General features: G+C 40.5%; 1 long non-coding RNA gene across 1 annotated transcript; it reads right to left on the bottom strand.

Moving 5' to 3' along the window:
- Positions 1–2109: 2109 nt before the first annotated feature.
- On the bottom strand, positions 2110–8518 carry LOC146575752 (uncharacterized). The gene is made up of 2 exons (XR_014892177.1): positions 7964–8518; positions 2110–4592 (listed from the first exon to the last, which is right to left on the bottom strand). It is a non-coding gene; the product is annotated as an uncharacterized LOC146575752 (long non-coding RNA).
- Positions 8519–26525: the final 18007 nt, after the last annotated feature.

Below are 26525 nucleotides of genomic sequence, written 5' to 3'. Positions count from 1 at the left end.
TTGATGTTAATCAATTAGATGTCCCAGACACTACTATTAATAATACAGTGGTGCCTCGTTTATCGCTGGTGTTACGTTCAAAAAATAACCCGCGGTAGGTGAAATCCATAGCCAACTTTATTTTTTACAATTATTACAGATGTTAAGACTGTAAAACCCCTCACTACATGCTTTATACACTTTTCTCAGACAGGAATGAACATTTTCACACTTTTCTCTTTGTTTAAACACTCTTAGAGTTCAAACCTTTGTAGAAACACAAGTCCAGTATTATGGAATGAAACCTAAAGGTGCATTTGAGGGTGCAAAACGTTTCGTCGGCATTGTTGTGTTTGTTTGGGAGAAAACTTCCAAACGTACAGTACAGCACTTCAGAGTTACACTGCTAGCGATCGAAGATTTATGTAAATTCGACAAGCTAAACGCATTCTGTACTGTACAGCGGGAGTCCCCAACCTTTTTTGCACCACAGACCACTTTAATGTCAGACAATATTTTCAGGGAACTACCTTTAAGGTGTCGCGGATAAATACAACAAAAGAATAAAAAAAAGAAACTGTGGTATTTTGTAAATATAATAATAAACGTGACTTGAGCTGTGCGCCAGCAACAATGACAGTGACATCCTCCTCTCTGCTTCTTAACGCTCTCTGGTCGCTATGGTAACGCGTAAATAGTTCTTTCAAAATAAGACACACAACTACAACCATACATTTCACACCGGAGGATCAACCCTCGCGGAACGGTACCAAAGGACTCACGGACCGGGACCGGTCCGTGGGCCTATTAGGGACCGCTCCTGTACAGGAGACACTGGACTAGATTGATTGACAAAGGTCTACAGCAATCAGAACGCACAACACGATGTACTGTAAAAATAATAATAAATCAGCGAAACAGCAAGTGTCACTTTTGGCCACGAACAATTTAGGGGATGGTGAATTTTTTTTGAACAAACCCAGAGTGTTAAACCCCCCCCCCACTTAAAACCATTTTATAGTAACAAAAACGCAATTTAGTTTTCGCTGTCAAAGTCGATTTAACCGAAGTTACGTGTTTACGGCTAGTGTGGAGGTCACGTGTTTCCGGTTACTGTGGAGGTCACGTGTTTCCGGTTACTGTGGAGCTCCACAGTGGACAGTGGCTGCAGCCAGGTGCTCTTGGTTTTAGTTTTCAGATTTATTTGTCATATGCAAGTTAGCACATAAATGTGTTTGACGAGCAGCAGTCACTCAGCAGCATGCACAGTAGGAGAAAATATATTAAAATAAAATAAAATAATAAAGAAAATAGAAAAATAGCAAGGAGCAAAATATTAGAGAGACATGGTAAAAGAGAAAAGATGACTGAATATATATGTATCTATAAATATAAATATATGTACATTAGTGATTAAAAAATGAAAATCTTGAAAATAAATATGACGGGAGGGCAGATGGGATATTGCACAGGAATGAGCAGCAGAAAATTAAAGTATTGCACTTGTGACAATACTTGTGATCTTTCCTTCCTTCCATCCTTCTTTCCTTTGTGACAAAGCTTGTGATCCTTCCTTCCATCCTTCTTTCCTTTGTGACAATGCTTGTGATCCTTCCTTCCATCCTTCTTTCCTTTGTGACAATGCATGTGATCCTTCCTTCGATCCTTCTTTCCTTTGTGACAATGCATGTGATCCTTCCTTCCATCCTTCTTTCGTTTGTGACAATGCATGTGATCCTTCCCTCCTTCTTTCCTTTGTGACAAAGCTTGTGATCCTTCCTTCCATCCTTCTTTCCTTTGTGACAATGCTTGTGATCCTTCCTTCCATCCTTCTTTCCTTTGTAACAATGCATGTGATCCTTCCCTCCTTCTTTCCTTTGTGACAAAGCTTGTGATCCTTCCTTCCATCCTTCTTTCCTTTGTGACAAAGCTTGTGATCCTTCCTTCCATCCTTCTTGAAGGAAATTGCCTTCCCGGGTTTCCTCCGTGGCGTGAGCGATAAGCAGAGTTCTGTCCTTTCCTTCTAAGATTCCTAATTATTTAAAGTAACACTCAGGTATGCCATTCAGCTGGGTTAGTTACGACGTCGGGAGCAGCTTGGGAGAACAAGGAAACACAGACTGCTTCAGGTTGTCTTCCCAAATCGACTCAAAGGTTTATTTGATACACAGCAGTTTATATAGATGAAAAAAGGTTCGTGTGTCAGCTTTCCCAGTTCAAACCGGTACAGACCAAATAAGGAAACGTCTTCCTGCCTTGTGAGCAAAGTATCCCTTGTGTAGTTTATCAGTTCAGCTATAATTTATGATCATCCCAGCAAAATACACTCCTAGACATAAAATACAGAGTTCTTTCATTAGTGAATTCTGAAACAAACCACCTAGCCTTTAACGAGCCTTTTCCAGGAGATAAAGAACAAGGGAGGATGGGAGTAAGGAAGTGGTCTCATCTCTGTGGTGTTTTCGACCTTGGGGTACCAGCTTGTGAGTCCTACACATTAATTCTTGGGTCACAGAGAAAGAGAAAAACAACTAGTAGTTGGGCCTTATTGAGTAACAGTTTTCCTGTATAAAACAATATCCTGTAAATGCTACTATGGTATCAAAATACCTAACAGTTCCCCTCTTTTATTATTTTTAAAAATAATAACTCAAATAGAAAGGAAAAATCACAAATGTAATAACATAATATAAAAAGCAAATCATAAAATGTAATAGTTCACAACCTAATGTTCAATATACACATCAGGAACATCATTGGTAACATCTGACATATAATCTGGGTCAATTTGTGCCAATTGCAAATACATTGAAGTAGCTGTACTAGTAGCTATACGGGTTATCATTGAACGTACACAGGGTACCACACAACAGACAATAATCATCAAAAACATGCTGCAACGGTTACAAAGGCTACAATTAGTTCCTTCCATCTTCCAAACGTGTCCTGTAGCCACTTATGTAGCCACTGACCGTGACCTGTATTGGCAATTAGTTCTATCTGCAATGCTTCAAGTTTATTCATAGCTTGTGTGAATGAACCGTTAGGAGCGGTATTATTGGGAATGAAAGTACAGCATACATCAACGGTTACTAAACCACAGGTACCGGTCCAATTAACAGGTAAAGCTAATCTAAGGGTATTATTGCACAACCAATAAGCATGTGGGATTGGTCTGTTCAGGCGCGTGACCATGTGTGATTTAACTAACTCCCCCCAGTCAGTATCATTTAAGACACCGTCTGGGGGAACAATGATCGAGTCTCTGCTCGAACTTGAACTGTGTGTGTGTTCCTCCAGATATGATACAACTTCAGCCACAGAGACAGCTAGCCATGTCTCATTACAGCGTGCACCTGGGGAGTCAGAGAAGAATGTATAGTTATCCTTTGTATAATCTATGTGTGTGTCTGGGCCAGTTAACTTTAGTCTGCGCAGACATATCATACTAGTATTAAAATGGAGAGGGATCTGTCCTAAGGGCAGTGAGGGCTTTAACCTATTCTTAGGGCGTTTCATTGGGGCGCAGGTCCCTGCGGTGTCATTAGATAACTTCAATAATTCGCCTAATGGAGTCTCAGGGTTAGTTGGTGTGTGTGTGTGTCTAAGTAGGCAGTCGAGAGGGCTCAGAGTCAACTGTAAAGCGTCTTTAAAGAGAGCATTATCTCCGCTGATTTTCTCTAGTCCCTCAGTGAGGGGGAAACCGGATATGGGGTATCCTACTATTACCTGTTCTGGATCAGCCTTTGAACAGACATAACAGTTACTGTTTCCTAAATCACGAGCGGCTGTTCTGGCATTTTCATACCAGGCGTTAGCTCCTGTTCTAGAGGGTGCATAAAATGGTTTATTAGTGGCGTCTATGTTGCTATTTACTGATTTTAGAGAACGTGAGGAGTGCATTAAGTAGGTGTCTTGCAAAATGGAGCATGAGGTATAGTCAGCAAAATATGACCTGCAGAAATGTGAACATGGTTGCAGTTTACAATACAAAATAGCAAAGAGAAATCCTAAGGTTAATGCGATAGATATGATAAATAACCTAAATATATAAGACAATATATAAGAAAAACAGTTCTTCAGTCGTCTCCTGGCCTGGTCCCAGGTTCGAGAGACATTGAATAAGCGTCGTATGATGACAATGGGCATTTCATTTTCTCCATTATCAGGATGGAATGAGTCTGGCTTTATCAGGTTAGACATCATGTGGTACTTTTGGCTTTCTGTTCCTGCTGGATGTTTGAGTACCTTGTTGTTGTTCTTTCAGACGTTGTGTGTTAATCAGTGATTGCGTGTGTGCACATTGGATCCGGGCGCTGGCTCGCCTGAGATGTCATCTACCCGTGTGTGTTTATTTGCTGTAGTTCCGGGCGCTGGCTCGCCGGAGATGTCGTCTGCTTGATCCGACGCCTGAGATGGTCCGATTGGGCTGGTCTTAACCCTGCTGGCATGAATCCACTGAGGTTGTCCGTCTGTGAGGATGCTGGTTCTTCGTCACTGCCAGTACAGTCTGGGGCTGGAACACGCGCGGCCTCCCAGAGAGTCCTTGGTTTTAGTGGCTTCTCCAACATGCGTCTCCTTGTCTCCACTGGTGGAACTGTGGAGGGGAAAGGCTGAGAGAGACAAACTTTCTGATAGTTATTATTCAGTTTTTCTACCAGGTTGTGAACATCAGTGGACAATGCAATATACATCACCTTCTACTAGCGGTGCCCCTCTGGAAGCTGACCATGGTGTTGGAAATAGTCTTATTTCAAATGGAAATAATTTGGTTACTGCAGATTGAGTCATTCCAATCTCACAGAGGACTTGAGGAAGTAATTTGACCCAGGTCATTAAAGTTTTAGCACACTTTTGAATTACTTCTAATGTGAATGAAGATCCTCTATCACTGTTAATCTGGTGAGGTATTCCGAATCTGGGTATTATTTCATTGCTCAACTTTTGACAGACTACTTCTGCAGTTTCTTTTGAGGTTGGATAAGCTTCTACTCATTTACTAAATTGATCCACTATTACCAGTAAGTACTTGATGCTTCCTTGTGCTGGCATATGTGTAAAATCAATTTGTAATGTATGAAATGGAAAATCTGGTTGTGGTAAATGCTGATGTTTCGCTTTTGATTTTCCTACATTAGTTCGTGCACATGTTAGACAGGTTGCTAATATGCTTTTTACTGCATGTGAGGTTTTCTCAATTACAAATCTTGATTTTATTGCCCCTATTACCCCTCTTTGTCCGACATGACTCACACAGTGAAAATGTCGGGCAAGGACTGGCATCAGGGAATATGGGAGGGCAATCAAACCCTTAAGATTTTGTATAAGCCATCTCTGTCATCTAAGGTACAGTCATTATTCTCCCAATAGGTGTAATCACATGCAGAGGCTTGCTCTTGTATGAATTTTAAATCAACATTTGTGTCTAAATAGTCTGGGAGTGTAACAAGTGGCAGCTGTAGGGGCACAGATAATACTTCCTGCGGAGGTGGGAGCTGTGATGCAGCTGCAGCCTTGGCTGTCACGTCTGCTAAGGCATTACCTGTTGCTTCGTCTGTGTCAGCTGTACTGTGTCCTTTCGTTTTTACAACTGCAACGGCCGATGGCAGCTGTATAGCCTGCAAAAGTCTTTGAACAAAATCACAATTTAGCAATTTATTTTCCATCAGCAGATCTAAATCCTCTCTGTCTCCACAATGTGCCAAAGTCATGCACAACGCCAAATGCATAGCGGCTGTCTGTGTAAATCGTCACACGCTTATCCAAGTGGAGCTCACAGGCGCGTATTAAAGCCATGAGCTCTGCTTTTTGTGCTGAGTGAAATGGTAATGAGTGAGCCTCTAGTATGATGTCAGGCACTGTTACCACTGAATAGCTACAAAGAAATGAGTTGTCACTCGGCCTTGAACAGGACCCGTCCACATAAACCGTGGCTGAGTCTGGGATAGGTGTTTGCTCTAAATCTGGACGTGGTGCTGTGGATTCCTGTATACGTGTCATGCAGTCATGATCGTCAAGCCTGTCTGAGCCATCCTGTCGGTCAGAAGAACACAGCATAGGATCAATAAATGTGCTGGCGAATCAGGTGTGCTGCTCGCTTTTATAGTGAGATTTGCATATGTTGTTTAGTTATGTTTGCTACAATGGTCGTGACTTGGTGATTGGTGTGTAGAATAGTGTCATGTGAGAGTGTGAGCTTCTCGCAGTCCCTTATCATGATAGAGCAAGCTACTACTGCCCTCAGGCAGGCCGGCATTCCTGAACAATTCAGGCAGCACCTTTGAGTGGCGGAGGTCAGCACTCCCTTTAATGCATTGAAAGAGACAGTCATTTCTGTGGATCACAGTATTCGAGGAGGCTTGTCTTTTTTGCAACAGTCACGCAGAATGTGGTCATGAAAAGAACAGTCTGGTATCCACTGTCTGCAATAGTTCACCATGCCCAGGAAGGACAACATTTCCTTCTGTGTAGTGGGACGAGGGACGGAGGTCACAGCTTTGACCCTGTCTGCAGTCATGGAACGTTTTCCGTGAGACAGTGTGAATCCCAAATATTGAACAGAAGTCTGACAGTACTGCATTTTCTTTGCAGATGCTTTGTGGCCAGTCTTTTGGAGGTGCTGGAGAAGCATGTGTGTAGCAGTTTGACATAGTTTTTCACTTTCAGCACAGAGGAGGAGGTCATCCACATGTGGATCAGGGTGCAGCCCTCAGGAGGAGTAAAGCTGTCCAGGGTAGCACGGATCACCATTGAGAAAGCAGCAGAGCTGTCTATCATGCCTTGGGGCAAACGAGTCCAAGTGTACTGCTTATTTCTATGTGTGAATGCAAATAACGGCTGTGTGTCACAGGTACTGAGAAAAAGGAGCGGAGCATAAATCCACCACGGTAAAATGTGTATGCAATGCATGTCAATATGCTGTGAACATCTGAAACGAGAGGTGGCAGAGGAATGTTGACTGCATTAATTTGCCTTAAGTCTTGTATGAAACGCCATACGCCAGGTTTGTTAGGCTTTGGCACAGGATTGACAGGAGTGTGGGCTTTATTGCTCCTGTAGTCAATAAATCTCCTATCATGACATCTAGAGCTGCGGCTTTTTCCGTGGAAAGGGGACATTGCCTGACATATACTCGCTTTTTGTTTTTTAGCTGTGCGTGATAAAGTGTACAGTCAATAAATCCTATATCATTCTCACTTTTTGACCATAATGTCATATTCTGGTATTCAGCTGGCAATGTAACTGCAGAAATAGTACAGTGGATAGGGTAGGTTAGATCTATGTGACGACATGGTGTAGTTATATCATAACCTATGTCTGAGTTATGTGACAAAATCACTGTTTGACCTTCACTTGTGTGAGCAGTTATCATGTTGTTGAACAGTGTGAGAGAAACAAAAGTGTGGCTCCCAGTCATGGGATTACCTGTTAGTGGCGTCTGTACACGTTTTTTTTTTGGCACAGTGTGTGACATAGAGTACCGGACAAAAAGGATGTTGAGTTCATTCTCTGCTGAGGGTCCAGCTGACACAGAGGATGTTCCTTCTCCATCATGTCGGTACATAGGGCAGAGAAAACATAAGCTGTTATCAGTGTCAGCAAACATTTCACCCTTTATGTTAAATGAAATACACAAATTCATTTTTGCTTTGGGTGTCTGCGGCTGCTGGAAAACTGAGCTAAATTTGCACCTCTAGCTTGTCCAACAGTGCATAAAGCGTTTTATGAATACTAGGATAGATTCATCAGGCTTCTGTTTACACATAGTTACTGCATTTAAGTCAATTTTGTCTCTGGACATTGTTAGCAGGAATTTCTTTAGATTCTTAAAGAAATCGGCGACTTTGTCATTATTTACCCTCCTTTTGTCCATAGCGGTAACATTTGATGCATCACGTCGCGGCATTCTATCATATATTTTCTACAGGACTTTTTAAGCAGACTACTTTTCTTATCACAAATGATATTCAACATTTCTACTGACCTGTTTTCTGGCGATAATCGTTCGGGATAAGGCTCCGAAAAGAAATTAGAATGCATTGAACTTCTTAAGTTGTAAACAAAGTCAGTCACATAAGCACTCCCGCATGTTCTGGATACGTGATCATGGACGTCTTCACCGATTCGCGGACGTAGGTTACACGTAACCGGAAATGGGAGTTATACTGAGCCGTTATTTGAGACTTTATTTTGTATTTTATTAATTTTTGGTTTTACAGGTACTTTAGATTTTTTATCGGACCTGTCTGTGGTCTTTGAATAATTCTGACCCATGTTCAGTGATTTCCAGAGGGGTTTACACGCTAGGAGGATTTAGGTTAGTATTTTCGCTGCGGCACAGCTGAGGTCACTTTAAATTTATTGCTAGCAATTTTTTGTTTGTGTGAGCAACTCTCACTTAGCGAGCAACTTCTCGCTTAACGAGCAACTTCTCGTAAAACAACAGGCAACTTCCTGTGTCTTTCTGCTTTTAATTTACTGCTTTTAACCCTTGTATGGTAATCGGGTCTGTGAGACCCGTTTTCAGTTTTCTTTCGTTTTTTTTTTAACAAAATTAAATTTAATTATTTACTAGCTTTCTGTGAGTGAGCAACTTCTCACTTTTTAACGTACGTTTCAAGATAACAGGCAACTTCCTGTGTCACTCTTTGATGAGCAACTTCTCACTTAACGAGAAGTATTTAAGACAACAGGCAACTTTCTGTGTCACTTTTTCTGAGTGAGCAACTTCTCACTTTTTAACGTACGTTTAATTAAACAATTAATTATTATTATTATTATTTTTTAAACAAAATTAAAATATTCAAGACAACAGGCAACTTCCTGTGTCCACCAACACCACACAAGGGTTAATTTACTTTATTCGGGGACTGAGGAAGTCAGTCAGTGTATCTCTCTGGATCACTAAGTGAAACTTCGTCAGCATATCCCGTTTCTTTATTCGGGGACTGAGGAAGTCAGTCAGTGTATCTCTCTGGATCACTAAGTGAAACTTCGTCAGCATATCCCGTTTTTTTTTATGGATTCGGGGACTGAGGAAGTCAGTCAGTGTATCTCTCTGGATCACTAAGTGAAACTTCGTCAGCATATCCCGTTTTTTTTATGGATCGATCACTGAGAGAGGTATAATATGGTCTCTATATAAATATGAAAGACACATATTTACCTTCTGTCAGGATCCCACTTCTGACACCAAAATTGAAGGAAATTGCCTTCCCGGGTTTCCTCCGTGGCGTGAGCGATAAGCAGAGTTCTGTCCTTTCCTTCTAAGATTCCTAATTATTTAAAGTAACACTCAGGTATGCCATTCAGCTGGGTTAGTTACGACGTCGGGAGCAGCTTGGGAGAACAAGGAAACACAGACTGCTTCAGGTTGTCTTCCCAAATCGACTCAAAGGTTTATTTGATACACAGCAGTTTATATAGATGAAAAAAGGTTCGTGTGTCAGCTTTCCCAGTTCAAACCGGTACAGACCAAATAAGGAAACGTCTTCCTGCCTTGTGAGCAAAGTATCCCTTGTGTAGTTTATCAGTTCAGCTATAATTTATGATCATCCCAGCAAAATACACTCCTAGACATAAAATACAGAGTTCTTTCATTAGTGAATTCTGAAACAAACCACCTAGCCTTTAACGAGCCTTTTCCAGGAGATAAAGAACAAGGGAGGATGGGAGTAAGGAAGTGGTCTCATCTCTGTGGTGTTTTCGACCTTGGGGTACCAGCTTGTGAGTCCTACACATTAATTCTTGGGTCACAGAGAAAGAGAAAAACAACTAGTAGTTGGGCCTTATTGAGTAACAGTTTTCCTGTATAAAACAATATCCTGTAAATGCTACTATGGTATCAAAATACCTAACAGTTCTTTCCTTAGTTTAGTTTTAGTTTTCAGATTTATTTGTCATATGCAAGTTAGCACAGGGTCAACATTGCAATTAAATGTGTTTGACGAGCAGCAGTCACTCAGCAGCATGCACAGTAGGAGAAAATATATTAAAATAAAATAAAATAATAAAGAAAATAGAAAAATAGCAAGGAGCAAAATATTAGAGAGACATGGTAAAAGAGAAAAGATGACTGAATATATATGTATCTATAAATATAAATATATGTACATTAGTGATTAAATAAGAAAATCTTGAAAATAAATATGACGGGAGGGCAGATGGGATATTGCACAGGAATGAGCAGCAGAAAATTAAAGTATTGCACTTGTGACAAAGCTTGTGATCTTTCCTTCCTTCCATCCTTCTTTCCTTTGTGACAAAGCTTGTGATCCTTCCTTCCTTCCTTCCATCCTTCTTTCCTTTGTGACAAAGCTTGTGATCCTTCCTTCCTTCCTTCCATCCTTCTTTCCTTTGTGACATTGCATGTGATCCTTCCTTCCATCCTTCTTTCCTTTGTGACAAAGCTTGTGATCCTTCCTTCCATCCTTCTTTCCTTTGTGACAAAGCTTGTGATCCATCCTTCCATCCTTCTTTCCTTTGTGACAATGCATGTGATCCTTCCTTCCATCCTTCTTTCCTTTGTGACAATGCATGTGATTCTTCCTTCCATCCTTCTTTCCTTTGTGACATTGCATGTGATCCTTCCTTCCATCCTTCTTTCCTTTGTGACAATGCATGTGATCCTTCCTTCCATCCTTCTTTCCTTTGTGACAATGCATGTGATTCTTCCTTCCATCCTTCTTTCCTTTGTGACATTGCATGTGATCCTGCTTCCATCGTTCTTTCCTTTGTGACAATGCATGTGATCCTTCCTTCCATCCTTCTTTCCTTTGTGACAATGCTTGTGATCCTTCCTTCCATCCTTCTTTCCTTTGTGACAATGCATGTGATCCTTCCTTCCATCCTTCTTTCCTTTGTGACAATGCATGTGATTCTTCCTTCCATCTTTCTTTCCTTTGTGACATTGCATGTCATCCTGCCTTCCATCGTTCTTTCCTTTGTGACAATGCATGTGATCCTTCCTTCCATCCTTCTTTCCTTTGTGACATTGCATGTCATCCTGCCTTCCATCCTTCTTTCCTTTGTGACAATGCTTGTGATCCTTCCTTCCATCCTTCTTTCCTTTGTGACAATGCATGTGATTCTTCCTTCCATCCTTCTTTCCTTTGTGACATTGCATGTCATCCTGCCTTCCATCGTTCTTTCCTTTGTGACAATGCATGTGATCCTTCCTTCCATCCTTCTTTCCTTTGTGACAATGCATGTGATTCTTCCTTCCATCCTTCTTTCCTTTGTGACAATGCTTGTGATCCTTCCTTCCTTCCATCCTTCTTTCCTTTGTGACAATGCATGTGATCCTTCCATCCATCCTTCTTTCCTTTGTGACAAAGCTTGTGATCTTTCCTCCCATCCTTCTTTCCTTTGTGACAAAGCTTGTGATCCTTCCCTCCATCCTTCTTTCCTTTGTGACAAAGCTTGTGATCTTTCCTTCCATCCTTCTTTCCTTAGTTTAGTTTCAGTTTTCAGATTTATTTGTCATATGCAAGTTAGCACAGTGTCAACATTGCAATTAAATGTGTTTGACGAGCAGCAGTCACTCAGCAGCATGCACAGTAGGAGAAAATATATTAAAATAAAATAAAACAATAAAGAAAATAGAAAAATAGTAAGGAGCAAAATATTAGAGAGACATGGTAAAAGAGAAAAGATGACTGAATATATATGTATCTATAAATATAAATATATGTACATTAGTGATTAAATAAGAAAATCTTGAAAAGAAATATGACGGGAGGGCAGATGGGATATTGCACAGGAATGAGCAGCAGAAAATTAAAGTATTGCACTTGTGACAAAGCTTGTGATCTTTCCTTCCTTCCATCCTTCTTTCCTTTGTGACAAAGCTTGTGATCCTTCCTTCCATCCTTCTTTCCTTTGTGACAATGCTTGTGATCCTTCCTTCCATCCTTCTTTCCTTTGTGACAATGCTTGTGATCCTTCCTTCCATGCTTCTTTCCTTTGTGACAATGCATGTGATCCTTCCTTCCATCCTTCTTTCCTTTGTGACAATGCATGTGATCCTTCCTTCCATCCTTCTTTCCTTTGTGACAATGCATGTGATTCTTCCTTCCATCCTTCTTTCCTTTGTGACAATGCTTGTGATCCTTCCTTCCATCCTTCTTTCCTTTGTGACAAAGCTTGTGATCCTTCCTTCCATCCTTCTTTCATTTGTGACAAAGCTTGTGATCCTTCCTTCCATCCTTCTTTCCTTTGTGACAAAGCTTGTGATCCATCCTTCCATCCTTCTTTCCTTTGTGACAATGCATGTAATCCTTCCTTCCATCCTTCTTTCCTTTGTGACAATGCTTGTGATCCTTCCTTCCATCCTTCTTTCCTTTGTAACAATGCATGTGATCCTTCCTTCCATCCTTCTTTCCTTTGTGACAATGCATGTGATCCTTCCTTCCACCCTTCTTTTCTTTGTGACAATGCATGTGATCCTTCCTTCCATCCTTCTTTCCTTTGTGACAAAGCTTGTGATCCTTCCTTCCATCCTTCTTTCCTTAGTTTAGTTTTAGTTTTCAGATTTATTTGTCATATGCAAGTTAGCACAGGGTCAACATTGCAATTAAATGTGTTTGACGAGCAGCAGTCACTCAGCAGCATGCACAGTAGGTGAAAATATATTAAAATAAAATAAGATAATAAAGAAAATAGAAAAATAGCAAGGAGCAAAATATTAGAGAGACATGGTAAAAGAGAAAAGATGACTGAATATATATGTATCTATAAATATAAATATATGTACATTAGTGATTAAATAAGAAAATCTTGAAAAGAAATATGACGGGAGGGCAGATGGGATATTGCACAGGAATGAGCAGCAGAAAATTAAAGTATTGCACTTGTGACAAAGCTTGTGATCTTTCCTTCCTTCCATCCTTCTTTCCTTTGTGACAATGCATGTGATTCTTCCTTCCATCCTTCTTTCCTTTGTGACATTGCATGTCATCCTGCCTTCCATCGTTCTTTCCTTTGTGACAATGCATGTGATCCTTCCTTCCATCCTTCTTTCCTTTGTGACAATGCATGTGATCCTTCCTTCCATCCTTCTTTCCTTTGTGACAATGCATGTGATTCTTCCTTCCATCCTTCTTTCCTTTGTGACATTGCATGTCATCCTGCCTTCCATCGTTCTTTCCTTTGTGACAATGCATGTGATCCTTCCTTCCATCCTTCTTTCCTTTGTGACAATGCATGTGATCCTTCCTTCCATCGTTCTTTCCTTTGTGACAATGCATGTGATTCTTCCTTCCATCCTTCTTTCCTTTGTGACATTGCATGTCATCCTGCCTTCCATCGTTCTTTCCTTTGTGACAATGCATGTGATCCTTCCTTCCATCCTTCTTTACTTTGTGACAATGCATGTGATCCTTCCTTCCATCGTTCTTTCCTTTGTGACAATGCATGTGATCCTTCCTTCCATCCTTCTCTCCTTTGTGACAATGCATGTGATTCTTCCTTCCATCCTTCTTTCCTTTGTGACAATGCTTGTGATCCTTCCTTCCTTCCTTCCTTCCTTCCTTCCTTCTTTCCTTTGTGACAATGCATGTGATCCTTCCATCCATCCTTCTTTCCTTTGTGACAAAGCTTGTGATCTTTCCTCCCATCCTTCTTTCCTTTGTGACAAAGCTTGTGATCCTTCCTTCCATCCTTCTTTCCTTTGTGACAAAGCTTGTGATCTTTCCTTCCATCCTTCTTTCCTTAGTTTAGTTTCAGTTTTCAGATTTATTTGTCATATGCAAGTTAGCACAGGGTCAACATTGCAATTAAATGTGTTTGACGAGCAGCAGTCACTCAGCAGCATGCACAGTAGGAGAAAATATATTAAAATAAAATAAAACAATAAAGAAAATAGAAAAATAGTAAAGAGCAAAATATTAGAGAGACATGGTAAAAGAGAAAAGATGACTGAATATATATGTATCTATAAATATAAATATATGTACATTAGTGATTAAATAAGAAAATCTTGAAAAGAAATATGACGGGAAGGCAGATGGGATATTGCATAGGAATGAGCAGCAGAAAATTAAAGTATTGCATTTGTGACAAAGCTTGTGATCTTTCCTTCCTTCCATCCTTCTTTCCTTTGTGACAAAGCTTGTGATCCATCCTTCCATCCTTCTTTCCTTTGTGACAATGCATGTCATCCTGCCTTCCATCGTTCTTTCCTTTGTGACAATGCATGTGATCCTTCCTTCCATCCTTCTTTCCTTTGTGACAATGCTTGTGATCCTTCCTTCCATCCTTCTTTCCTTTGTGACAATGCATGTGATCCTTCCTTCCATCCTTCTTTCCTTTGTGACAATGCATGTGATTCTTCCTTCCATCCTTCTTTCCTTTGTGACACTGCATGTCATCCTGCCTTCCATCGTTCTTTCCTTTGTGACAATGCATGTGATCCTTCCTTCCATCCTTCTTTCCTTTGTGACAATGCTTGTGATCCTTCCTTCCATCCTTCTTTCCTTTGTGACAATGCTTGTGATCCTTCCTTCCATCCTTCTTTCCTTTGTGACAATGCATGTGATTCTTCCTTCCATCCTTCTTTCCTTTGTGACATTGCATGTCATCCTGCCTTCCATCGTTCTTTCCTTTGTGACAATGCATGTGATCCTTCCTTCCATCCTTCTTTCCTTTGTGACAATGCCTGTGATCCTTCCTTCCATCCTTCTTTCCTTTGTGACAATGCTTGTGATCCTTCCTTCCATCCTTCTTTCCTTTGTGACAATGCTTGTGATCCTTCCTTCCATCCTTCTTTCCTTTGTGACAATGCATGTGATTCTTCCTTCCATCCTTCTTTCCTTTGTGACATTGCATGTCATCCTGCCTTCCATCGTTCTTTCCTTTGTGACAATGCATGTGATCCTTCCTTCCATCCTTCTTTCCTTTGTGACAACGCATGTGATTCTTCCTTCCATCCTTCTTTCCTTTGTGACATTGCATGTCATCCTGCCTTCCATCGTTCTTTCCTTTGTGACAATGCATGTGATCCTTCCTTCCATCCTTCTTTCCTTTGTGACAATGCTTGTGATCCTTCCTTCCATCCTTCTTTCCTTTGTGACAATGCTTGTGATCCTTCCTTCCTTCCATCCTTCTTTCCTTTGTGACAATGCATGTGATCCTTCCTCCCATCCTTCTTTCCTTTGTGACAAAGCTTGTGATCCTTCCTTCCATCCTTCTTTCCTTTGTGACAAAGCTTGTGATCTTTCCTCCCATACTTCTTTCCTTTGTGACAAAGCTTGTGATCCTTCCTTCCATCCTTCTTTCCTTTGTAACAAAGCTTGTGATCTTTCCTTCCATCCTTCTTTCCTTAATTTAGTTTCAGTTTTCAGATTTATTTGTCATATGCAAGTTAGCACAGGGTCAACATTGCAATTAAATGTGTTTGACGAGCAGCAGTCACTCAGCAGCATGCACAGTAGGAGAAAATATATTAAAATAAAATAAAACAATAAAGAAAATAGAAAAATAGTAAGGAGCAAAATATTAGAGAGACATGGTAAAAGAGAAAAGATGACTGAATATATATGTATCTATAAATATAAATATATGTACATTAGTGATTAAATAAGAAAATCTTGAAAAGAAATATGACGGGAGGGCAGATGGGATATTGCACAGGAATGAGCAGCAGAAAATTAAAGTATTGCACTTGTGACAAAGCTTGTGATCTTTCCTTCCTTCCATCCTTCTTTCCTTTGTGACAAAGCTTGTGATCCTTCCTTCCATCCTTCTTTCCTTTGTGACAATGCATGTGATCCTTCCTTCCATCCTTCTTTCCTTTGTGACATTGCATGTCATCCTGCCTTCCATCGTTCTTTCCTTTGTGACAATGCATGTGATCCTTCCTTCCATCCTTCTTTCCTTTGTGACAATGCATGTGATTCTTCCTTCCATCCTTCTTTCCTTTGTGACATTGCATGTCATCCTGCCTTCCATCGTTCTTTCCTTTGTGACAATGCATGTGATCCTTCCTTCCATCCTTCTTTCCTTTGTGACAATGCATGTGATCCTTCCTTCCATCCTTCTTTCCTTTGTGACAATGCATGTGATTCTTCCTTCCATCCTTCTTTCCTTTGTGACATTGCATGTCATCCTGCCTTCCATCGTTCTTTCCTTTGTGACAATGCATGTGATCCTTCCTTCCATCCTTCTTTCCTTTGTGACAATGCATGTGATCCTTCCTTCCATCGTTCTTTCCTTTGTGACAATGCATGTGATTCTTCCTTCCATCCTTCTTTCCTTTGTGACATTGCATGTCATCCTGCCTTCCATCGTTCTTTCCTTTGTGACAATGCATGTGATCCTTCCTTCCATCCTTCTTTACTTTGTGACAATGCATGTGATCCTTCCTTCCATCGTTCTTTCCTTTGTGACAATGCATGTGATCCTTCCTTCCATCCTTCTCTCCTTTGTGACAATGCATGTGATTCTTCCTTCCATCCTTCTTTCCTTTGTGACAATGCTTGTGATCCTTCCTTCCTTCCTTCCTTCCTTCCTTCTTTCCTTTGTGACAATGCATGTGATCCTTCCATCCATCCTTCTTTCCTTTGTGACAAAGCTTGTGATCTTTCCTCCCATCCTTCTTTCCTTTGTGACAAAGCTTGTGATCCTTCCTTCCATCCTTCTTTCCTTTGTGACAAAGCTTGTGATCTTTCCTTCCATCCTTCTTTCCTTAGTTTAGTTTCAGTTTTCAGATTTATTTGTCATATGCAAGTTAGCACAGGGTCAACATTGCAATTAAATGTGTTTGACGAGCAGCAGTCACTCAGCAGCATGCACAGTAGGAGAAAATATATTAAAATAAAATAAAACAATAAAGAAAATAGAAAAATAGTAAGGAGCAAAATATTAGAGAGACATGGTAAAAGAGAAAAGATGACTGAATATATATGTATCTATAAATATAAATATATGTACATTAGTGATTAAATAAGAAAATCTTGAAAAGAAATATGACGGGAGGGCAGATGGGATATTGCATAGGAATGAGCAGCAGAAAATTAAAGTATTGCACTTGTGACAAAGCTTGTGATCTTTCCTTCCTTCCATCCTTCTTTCCTTTGTGACAAAGCTTGTGATCCATCCTTCCATCCTTCTTTCCTTTGTGACAATGCATGTCATCCTGCCTTCCATCCTTCTTTCCTTTGTGACAATGCATGTGATCCTTCCTTCCATCCTTCTTTCCTTTGTGACAATGCTTGTGATCCTTCCTTCCATCCTTCTTTCCTTTGTGACAATGCATGTGATCCTTCCTTCCATCCTTCTTTCCTTTGTGACAATGCATGTGATTCTTCCTTCCATCCTTCTTTCCTTTGTGACACTGCATGTCATCCTGCCTTCCATCGTTCTTTCCTTTGTGACAATGCATGTGATCCTTCCTTCCATCCTTCTTTCCTTTGTGACAATGCTTGTGATCCTTCCTTCCATCCTTCTTTCCTTTGTGACAATGCTTGTGATCCTTCCTTCCATCCTTCTTTCCTTTGTGACAATGCATGTGATTCTTCCTTCCATCCTTCTTTCCTTTGTGACATTGCATGTCATCCTGCCTTCCATCGTTCTTTCCTTTGTGACAATGCATGTGATCCTTCCTTCCATCCTTCTTTCCTTTGTGACAACGCATGTGATTCTTCCTTCCATCCTTCTTTCCTTTGTGACATTGCATGTCATCCTGCCTTCCATCGTTCTTTCCTTTGTGACAATGCATGTGATCCTTCCTTCCATCCTTCTTTCCTTTGTGACAATGCCTGTGATCCTTCCTTCCATCCTTCTTTCCTTTGTGACAATGCTTGTGATCCTTCCTTCCATCCTTCTTTCCTTTGTGACAATGCATGTGATCCTTCCTTCCATCCTTCTTTCCTTTGTGACAATGCATGTGATTCTTCCTTCCATCCTTCTTTCCTTTGTGACATTGCATGTCATCCTGCCTTCCATCGTTCTTTCCTTTGTGACAATGCATGTGATCCTTCCTTCCATCCTTCTTTCCTTTGTGACAATGCTTGTGATCCTTCCTTCCATCCTTCTTTCCTTTGTGACAATGCTTGTGATCCTTCCTTCCATCCTTCTTTCCTTTGTGACAATGCATGTGATTCTTCCTTCCATCCTTCTTTCCTTTGTGACATTGCATGTCATCCTGCCTTCCATCCTTCTTTCCTTTGTGACAATGCATGTGATCCTTCCTTCCATCCTTCTTTCCTTTGTGACAATGCATGTGATTCTTCCTTCCATCCTTCTTTCCTTTGTGACATTGCATGTCATCCTGCCTTCCATCGTTCTTTCCTTTGTGACAATGCATGTGATCCTTCCTTCCATCCTTCTTTCCTTTGTGACAATGCATGTGATCCTTCCTTCCATCGTTCTTTCCTTTGTGACAATGCATGTGATTCTTCCTTCCATCCTTCTTTCCTTTGTGACATTGCATGTCATCCTGCCTTCCATCGTTCTTTCCTTTGTGACAATGCATGTGATCCTTCCTTCCATCCTTCTTTACTTTGTGACAATGCATGTGATCCTTCCTTCCATCGTTCTTTCCTTTGTGACAATGCATGTGATCCTTCCTTCCATCCTTCTTTCCTTTGTGACAATGCATGTGATTCTTCCTTCCATCCTTCTTTCCTTTGTGACAATGCTTGTGATCCTTCCTTCCTTCCTTCCTTCTTTCCTTTGTGACAATGCATGTGATCCTTCCATCCATCCTTCTTTCCTTTGTGACAAAGCTTGTGATCTTTCCTCCCATCCTTCTTTCCTTTGTGACAAAGCTTGTGATCCTTCCTTCCATCCTTCTTTCCTTTGTGACAAAGCTTGTGATCTTTCCTTCCATCCTTCTTTCCTTAGTTTAGTTTCAGTTTTCAGATTTATTTGTCATATGCAAGTTAGCACAGGGTCATCATTGCAATTAAATGTGTTTGACGAGCAGCAGTCACTCAGCAGCATGCACAGTAGGAGAAAATATATTAAAATAAAATAAAACAATAAAGAAAAGAGAAAAATAGTAAGGAGCAAAATATTAGAGAGACATGGTAAAAGAGAAAAGATCACTGAATATATATGTATCTATAAATATAAATATATGTACATTAGTGATTAAATAAGAAAATCTTGAAAAGAAATATGACGGGAGGGCAGATGGGATATTGCACAGGAATGAGCAGCAGAAAATTAAAGTATTGCACTTGTGCCAAAGCTTGTGATCTTTCCTTCCTTCCATCCTTCTTTCCTTTGTGACAATGCATGTGATTCTTCCTTCCATCCTTCTTTCCTTTGTGACATTGCATGTCATCCTGCCTTCCATCGTTCTTTCCTTTGTGACAATGCATGTGATCCTTCCTTCCATCCTTCTTTCCTTTGTGACAATGCATGTGATCCTTCCTTCCATCCTCCTTTCCTTTGTGACAATGCATGTGATTCTTCCTTCCATCCTTCTTTCCTTTGTGACATTGCATGTCATCCTGCCTTCCATCGTTCTTTCCTTTGTGACAATGCATGTGATCCTTCCTTCCATCCTTCTTTCCTTTGTGACAATGCATGTGATCCTTCCTTCCATCGTTCTTTCCTTTGTGACAATGCATGTGATTCTTCCTTCCATCCTTCTTTCCTTTGTGACATTGCATGTCATCCTGCCTTCCATCGTTCTTTCCTTTGTGACAATGCATGTGATCCTTCCTTCCATCCTTCTTTACTTTGTGACAATGCATGTGATCCTTCCTTCCATCGTTCTTTCCTTTGTGACAATGCATGTGATCCTTCCTTCCATCCTTCTCTCCTTTGTGACAATGCATGTGATTCTTCCTTCCATCCTTCTTTCCTTTGTGACAATGCTTGTGATCCTTCCTTCCTTCCTTCCTTCCTTCCTTCTTTCCTTTGTGACAATGCATGTGATCCTTCCATCCATCCTTCTTTCCTTTGTGACAAAGCTTGTGATCTTTCCTCCCATCCTTCTTTCCTTTGTGACAAAGCTTGTGATCCTTCCTTCCATCCTTCTTTCCTTTGTGACAAAGCTTGTGATCTTTCCTTCCATCCTTCTTTCCTTAGTTTAGTTTCAGTTTTCAGATTTATTTGTCATATGCAAGTTAGCACAGGGTCAACATTGCAATTAAATGTGTTTGACGAGCAGCAGTCACTCAGCAGCATGCACAGTAGGAGAAAATATATTAAAATAAAATAAAACAATAAAGAAAATAGAAAAATAGCAAGGAGCAAAATATTAGAGAGACATGGTAAAAGAGAAAAGATGACTGAATATATATGTATCTATAAATATAAATATATGTACATTAGTGATTGAATAAGAAAATCTTGAAAAGAAATATGACGGGAGGGCAGATGGGATATTGCACAGGAATGAGCAGCAGAAAATTAAAGTATTGCACTTGTGACAAAGCTTGTGATCTTTCCTTCCTTCCATCCTTCTTTCCTTTGTGACAATGCATGTGATTCTTCCTTCCATCCTTCTTTCCTTTGTGACATTGCATGTCATCCTGCCTTCCATCGTTCTTTCCTTTGTGACAATGCATGTGATCCTTCCTTCCATCCTTCTTTCCTTTGTGACAATGCTTGTGATCTTTCCTCCCATCCTTCTTTCCTTTGTGACAAAGCTTGTGATCCTTCCTTCCATCCTTCTTTCCTTTGTGACAAAGCTTGTGATCTTTCCTCCCATCCTTCTTTCCTTTGTGACAAAGCTTGTGATCCTTCCTTCCATCCTTCTTTCCTTTGTGACAAAGCCTGTGATCCTTCCTTCCATCCTTCTTTCCTTTGTGACAATGCATGTGATCCTTCCTTCCATCCTTCTTTCCTTTGTGACAATGCTTGTGATCCTTCCTTCCATCCTTCTTTTCTTTGTGACAATGCATGTGATCCTTCCTTCCATCCTTCTTTCCTTTGTGACAATGCATGTGATTCTTCCTTCCATCCTTCTTTCCTTTGTGACACTGCATGTCATCCTGCCTTCCATCGTTCTTTCCTTTGTGACAATGCATGTGATCCTTCCTTCCATCCTTCTTTCCTTTGTGACAATGCTTGTGATCCTTCCTTCCATCCTTCTTTCCTTTGTGACAATGCTTGTGATCCTTCCTTCCATCCTTCTTTCCTTTGTGACAATGCATGTGATTCTTCCTTCCATCCTTCTTTCCTTTGTGACATTGCATGTGATCCTGCCTTCCATCGTTCTTTCCTTTGTGACAATGCATGTGATCCTTCCTTCCATCCTTCTTTCCTTTGTGACAACGCATGTGATTCTTCCTTCCATCCTTCTTTCCTTTGTGACATTGCATGTCATCCTGCCTTCCATCGTTCTTTCCTTTGTGACAATGCATGTGATCCTTCCTTCCATCCTTCTTTCCTTTGTGACAATGCCTGTGATCCTTCCTTCCATCCTTCTTTCCTTTGTGACAATGCTTGTGATCCTTCCTTCCATCCTTCTTTCCTTTGTGACAATGCTTGTGATCCTTCCTTCCATCCTTCTTTCCTTTGTGACAATGCATGTGATTCTTCCTTCCATCCTTCTTTCCTTTGTGACATTGCATGTCATCCTGCCTTCCATCGTTCTTTCCTTTGTGACAATGCATGTGATCCTTCCTTCCATCCTTCTTTCCTTTGTGACAACGCATGTGATTCTTCCTTCCATCCTTCTTTCCTTTGTGACATTGCATGTCATCCTGCCTTCCATCGTTCTTTCCTTTGTGACAATGCATGTGATCCTTCCTTCCATCCTTCTTTCCTTTGTGACAATGCTTGTGATCCTTCCTTCCATCCTTCTTTCCTTTGTGACAATGCTTGTGATCCTTCCTTCCTTCCATCCTTCTTTCCTTTGTGACAATGCATGTGATCCTTCCTCCCATCCTTCTTTCCTTTGTGACAAAGCTTGTGATCCTTCCTTCCATCCTTCTTTCCTTTGTGACAAAGCTTGTGATCTTTCCTCCCATACTTCTTTCCTTTGTGACAAAGCTTGTGATCCTTCCTTCCATCCTTCTTTCCTTTGTGACAAAGCTTGTGATCTTTCCTTCCATCCTTCTTTCCTTAATTTAGTTTCAGTTTTCAGATTTATTTGTCATATGCAAGTTAGCACAGGGTCAACATTGCAATTAAATGTGTTTGACGAGCAGCAGTCACTCAGCAGCATGCACAGTAGGAGAAAATATATTAAAATAAAATAAAACAATAAAGAAAATAGAAAAATAGTAAGGAGCAAAATATTAGAGAGACATGGTAAAAGAGAAAAGATGACTGAATATATATGTATCTATAAATATAAATATATGTACATTAGTGATTAAATAAGAAAATCTTGAAAAGAAATATGACGGGAGGGCAGATGGGATATTGCACAGGAATGAGCAGCAGAAAATTAAAGTATTGCACTTGTGACAAAGCTTGTGATCTTTCCTTCCTTCCATCCTTCTTTCCTTTGTGACAAAGCTTGTGATCCTTCCTTCCATCCTTCTTTCCTTTGTGACAATGCATGTGATCCTTCCTTCCATCCTTCTTTCCTTTGTGACATTGCATGTCATCCTGCCTTCCATCGTTCTTTCCTTTGTGACAATGCATGTGATCCTTCCTTCCATCCTTCTTTCCTTTGTGACAATGCATGTGATTCTTCCTTCCATCCTTCTTTCCTTTGTGACATTGCATGTCATCCTGCCTTCCATCGTTCTTTCCTTTGTGACAATGCATGTGATCCTTCCTTCCATCCTTCTTTCCTTTGTGACAATGCATGTGATCCTTCCTTCCATCCTTCTTTCCTTTGTGACAATGCATGTGATTCTTCCTTCCATCCTTCTTTCCTTTGTGACATTGCATGTCATCCTGCCTTCCATCGTTCTTTCCTTTGTGACAATGCATGTGATCCTTCCTTCCATCCTTCTTTCCTTTGTGACAATGCATGTGATCCTTCCTTCCATCGTTCTTTCCTTTGTGACAATGCATGTGATTCTTCCTTCCATCCTTCTTTCCTTTGTGACATTGCATGTCATCCTGCCTTCCATCGTTCTTTCCTTTGTGACAATGCATGTGATCCTTCCTTCCATCCTTCTTTCCTTTGTGACATTGCATGTGATCCTTCCTTCCATCGTTCTTTCCTTTGTGACAATGCATGTGATCCTTCCTTCCATCCTTCTCTCCTTTGTGACAATGCATGTGATTCTTCCTTCCATCCTTCTTTCCTTTGTGACAATGCTTGTGATCCTTCCTTCCTTCCTTCCTTCCTTCCTTCTTTCCTTTGTGACAATGCATGTGATCCTTCCATCCATCCTTCTTTCCTTTGTGACAAAGCTTGTGATCTTTCCTCCCATCCTTCTTTCCTTTGTGACAAAGCTTGTGATCCTTCCTTCCATCCTTCTTTCCTTTGTGACAAAGCTTGTGATCTTTCCTTCCATCCTTCTTTCCTTAGTTTAGTTTCAGTTTTCAGATTTATTTGTCATATGCAAGTTAGCACAGGGTCAACATTGCAATTAAATGTGTTTGACGAGCAGCAGTCACTCAGCAGCATGCACAGTAGGAGAAAATATATTAAAATAAAATAAAACAATAAAGAAAATAGAAAAATAGTAAGGAGCAAAATATTAGAGAGACATGGTAAAAGAGAAAAGATGACTGAATATATATGTATCTATAAATATAAATATATGTACATTAGTGATTAAATAAGAAAATCTTGAAAAGAAATATGACGGGAGGGCAGATGGGATATTGCATAGGAATGAGCAGCAGAAAATTAAAGTATTGCACTTGTGACAAAGCTTGTGATCTTTCCTTCCTTCCATCCTTCTTTCCTTTGTGACAAAGCTTGTGATCCATCCTTCCATCCTTCTTTCCTTTGTGACAATGCATGTCATCCTGCCTTCCATCCTTCTTTCCTTTGTGACAATGCATGTGATCCTTCCTTCCATCCTTCTTTCCTTTGTGACAATGCTTGTGATCCTTCCTTCCATCCTTCTTTCCTTTGTGACAATGCATGTGATCCTTCCTTCCATCCTTCTTTCCTTTGTGACAATGCATGTGATTCTTCCTTCCATCCTTCTTTCCTTTGTGACACTGCATGTCATCCTGCCTTCCATCGTTCTTTCCTTTGTGACAATGCATGTGATCCTTCCTTCCATCCTTCTTTCCTTTGTGACAATGCTTGTGATCCTTCCTTCCATCCTTCTTTCCTTTGTGACAATGCTTGTGATCCTTCCTTCCATCCTTCTTTCCTTTGTGACAATGCATGTGATTCTTCCTTCCATCCTTCTTTCCTTTGTGACATTGCATGTCATCCTGCCTTCCATCGTTCTTTCCTTTGTGACAATGCATGTGATCCTTCCTTCCATCCTTCTTTCCTTTGTGACAACGCATGTGATTCTTCCTTCCATCCTTCTTTCCTTTGTGACATTGCATGTCATCCTGCCTTCCATCGTTCTTTCCTTTGTGACAATGCATGTGATCCTTCCTTCCATCCTTCTTTCCTTTGTGACAATGCCTGTGATCCTTCCTTCCATCCTTCTTTCCTTTGTGACAATGCTTGTGATCCTTCCTTCCATCCTTCTTTCCTTTGTGACAATGCATGTGATCCTTCCTTCCATCCTTCTTTCCTTTGTGACAATGCATGTGATTCTTCCTTCCATCCTTCTTTCCTTTGTGACATTGCATGTCATCCTGCCTTCCATCGTTCTTTCCTTTGTGACAATGCATGTGATCCTTCCTTCCATCCTTCTTTCCTTTGTGACAATGCTTGTGATCCTTCCTTCCATCCTTCTTTCCTTTGTGACAATGCTTGTGATCCTTCCTTCCATCCTTCTTTCCTTTGTGACAATGCATGTGATTCTTCCTTCCATCCTTCTTTCCTTTGTGACATTGCATGTCATCCTGCCTTCCATCCTTCTTTCCTTTGTGACAATGCATGTGATCCTTCCTTCCATCCTTCTTTCCTTTGTGACAATGCATGTGATTCTTCCTTCCATCCTTCTTTCCTTTGTGACATTGCATGTCATCCTGCCTTCCATCGTTCTTTCCTTTGTGACAATGCATGTGATCCTTCCTTCCATCCTTCTTTCCTTTGTGACAATGCATGTGATCCTTCCTTCCATCGTTCTTTCCTTTGTGACAATGCATGTGATTCTTCCTTCCATCCTTCTTTCCTTTGTGACATTGCATGTCATCCTGCCTTCCATCGTTCTTTCCTTTGTGACAATGCATGTGATCCTTCCTTCCATCCTTCTTTACTTTGTGACAATGCATGTGATCCTTCCTTCCATCGTTCTTTCCTTTGTGACAATGCATGTGATCCTTCCTTCCATCCTTCTTTCCTTTGTGACAATGCATGTGATTCTTCCTTCCATCCTTCTTTCCTTTGTGACAATGCTTGTGATCCTTCCTTCCTTCCTTCCTTCTTTCCTTTGTGACAATGCATGTGATCCTTCCATCCATCCTTCTTTCCTTTGTGACAAAGCTTGTGATCTTTCCTCCCATCCTTCTTTCCTTTGTGACAAAGCTTGTGATCCTTCCTTCCATCCTTCTTTCCTTTGTGACAAAGCTTGTGATCTTTCCTTCCATCCTTCTTTCCTTAGTTTAGTTTCAGTTTTCAGATTTATTTGTCATATGCAAGTTAGCACAGGGTCATCATTGCAATTAAATGTGTTTGACGAGCAGCAGTCACTCAGCAGCATGCACAGTAGGAGAAAATATATTAAAATAAAATAAAACAATAAAGAAAAGAGAAAAATAGTAAGGAGCAAAATATTAGAGAGACATGGTAAAAGAGAAAAGATCACTGAATATATATGTATCTATAAATATAAATATATGTACATTAGTGATTAAATAAGAAAATCTTGAAAAGAAATATGACGGGAGGGCAGATGGGATATTGCACAGGAATGAGCAGCAGAAAATTAAAGTATTGCACTTGTGCCAAAGCTTGTGATCTTTCCTTCCTTCCATCCTTCTTTCCTTTGTGACAATGCATGTGATTCTTCCTTCCATCCTTCTTTCCTTTGTGACATTGCATGTCATCCTGCCTTCCATCGTTCTTTCCTTTGTGACAATGCATGTGATCCTTCCTTCCATCCTTCTTTCCTTTGTGACAATGCATGTGATCCTTCCTTCCATCCTCCTTTCCTTTGTGACAATGCATGTGATTCTTCCTTCCATCCTTCTTTCCTTTGTGACATTGCATGTCATCCTGCCTTCCATCGTTCTTTCCTTTGTGACAATGCATGTGATCCTTCCTTCCATCCTTCTTTCCTTTGTGACAATGCATGTGATCCTTCCTTCCATCGTTCTTTCCTTTGTGACAATGCATGTGATTCTTCCTTCCATCCTTCTTTCCTTTGTGACATTGCATGTCATCCTGCCTTCCATCGTTCTTTCCTTTGTGACAATGCATGTGATCCTTCCTTCCATCCTTCTTTACTTTGTGACAATGCATGTGATCCTTCCTTCCATCGTTCTTTCCTTTGTGACAATGCATGTGATCCTTCCTTCCATCCTTCTCTCCTTTGTGACAATGCATGTGATTCTTCCTTCCATCCTTCTTTCCTTTGTGACAATGCTTGTGATCCTTCCTT

Source organism: Mchenga conophoros, linkage group LG4, assembly GCF_057382185.1.
Source record: "Mchenga conophoros isolate Kocher_MC1m ecotype Shallow Benthic linkage group LG4, M_conophoros_male_GT1.1, whole genome shotgun sequence".
Classification (NCBI taxonomy): Eukaryota; Metazoa; Chordata; class Actinopteri; order Cichliformes; family Cichlidae; genus Mchenga; species Mchenga conophoros.
This window is presented reverse-complemented; position numbering and strand designations above follow the sequence as displayed.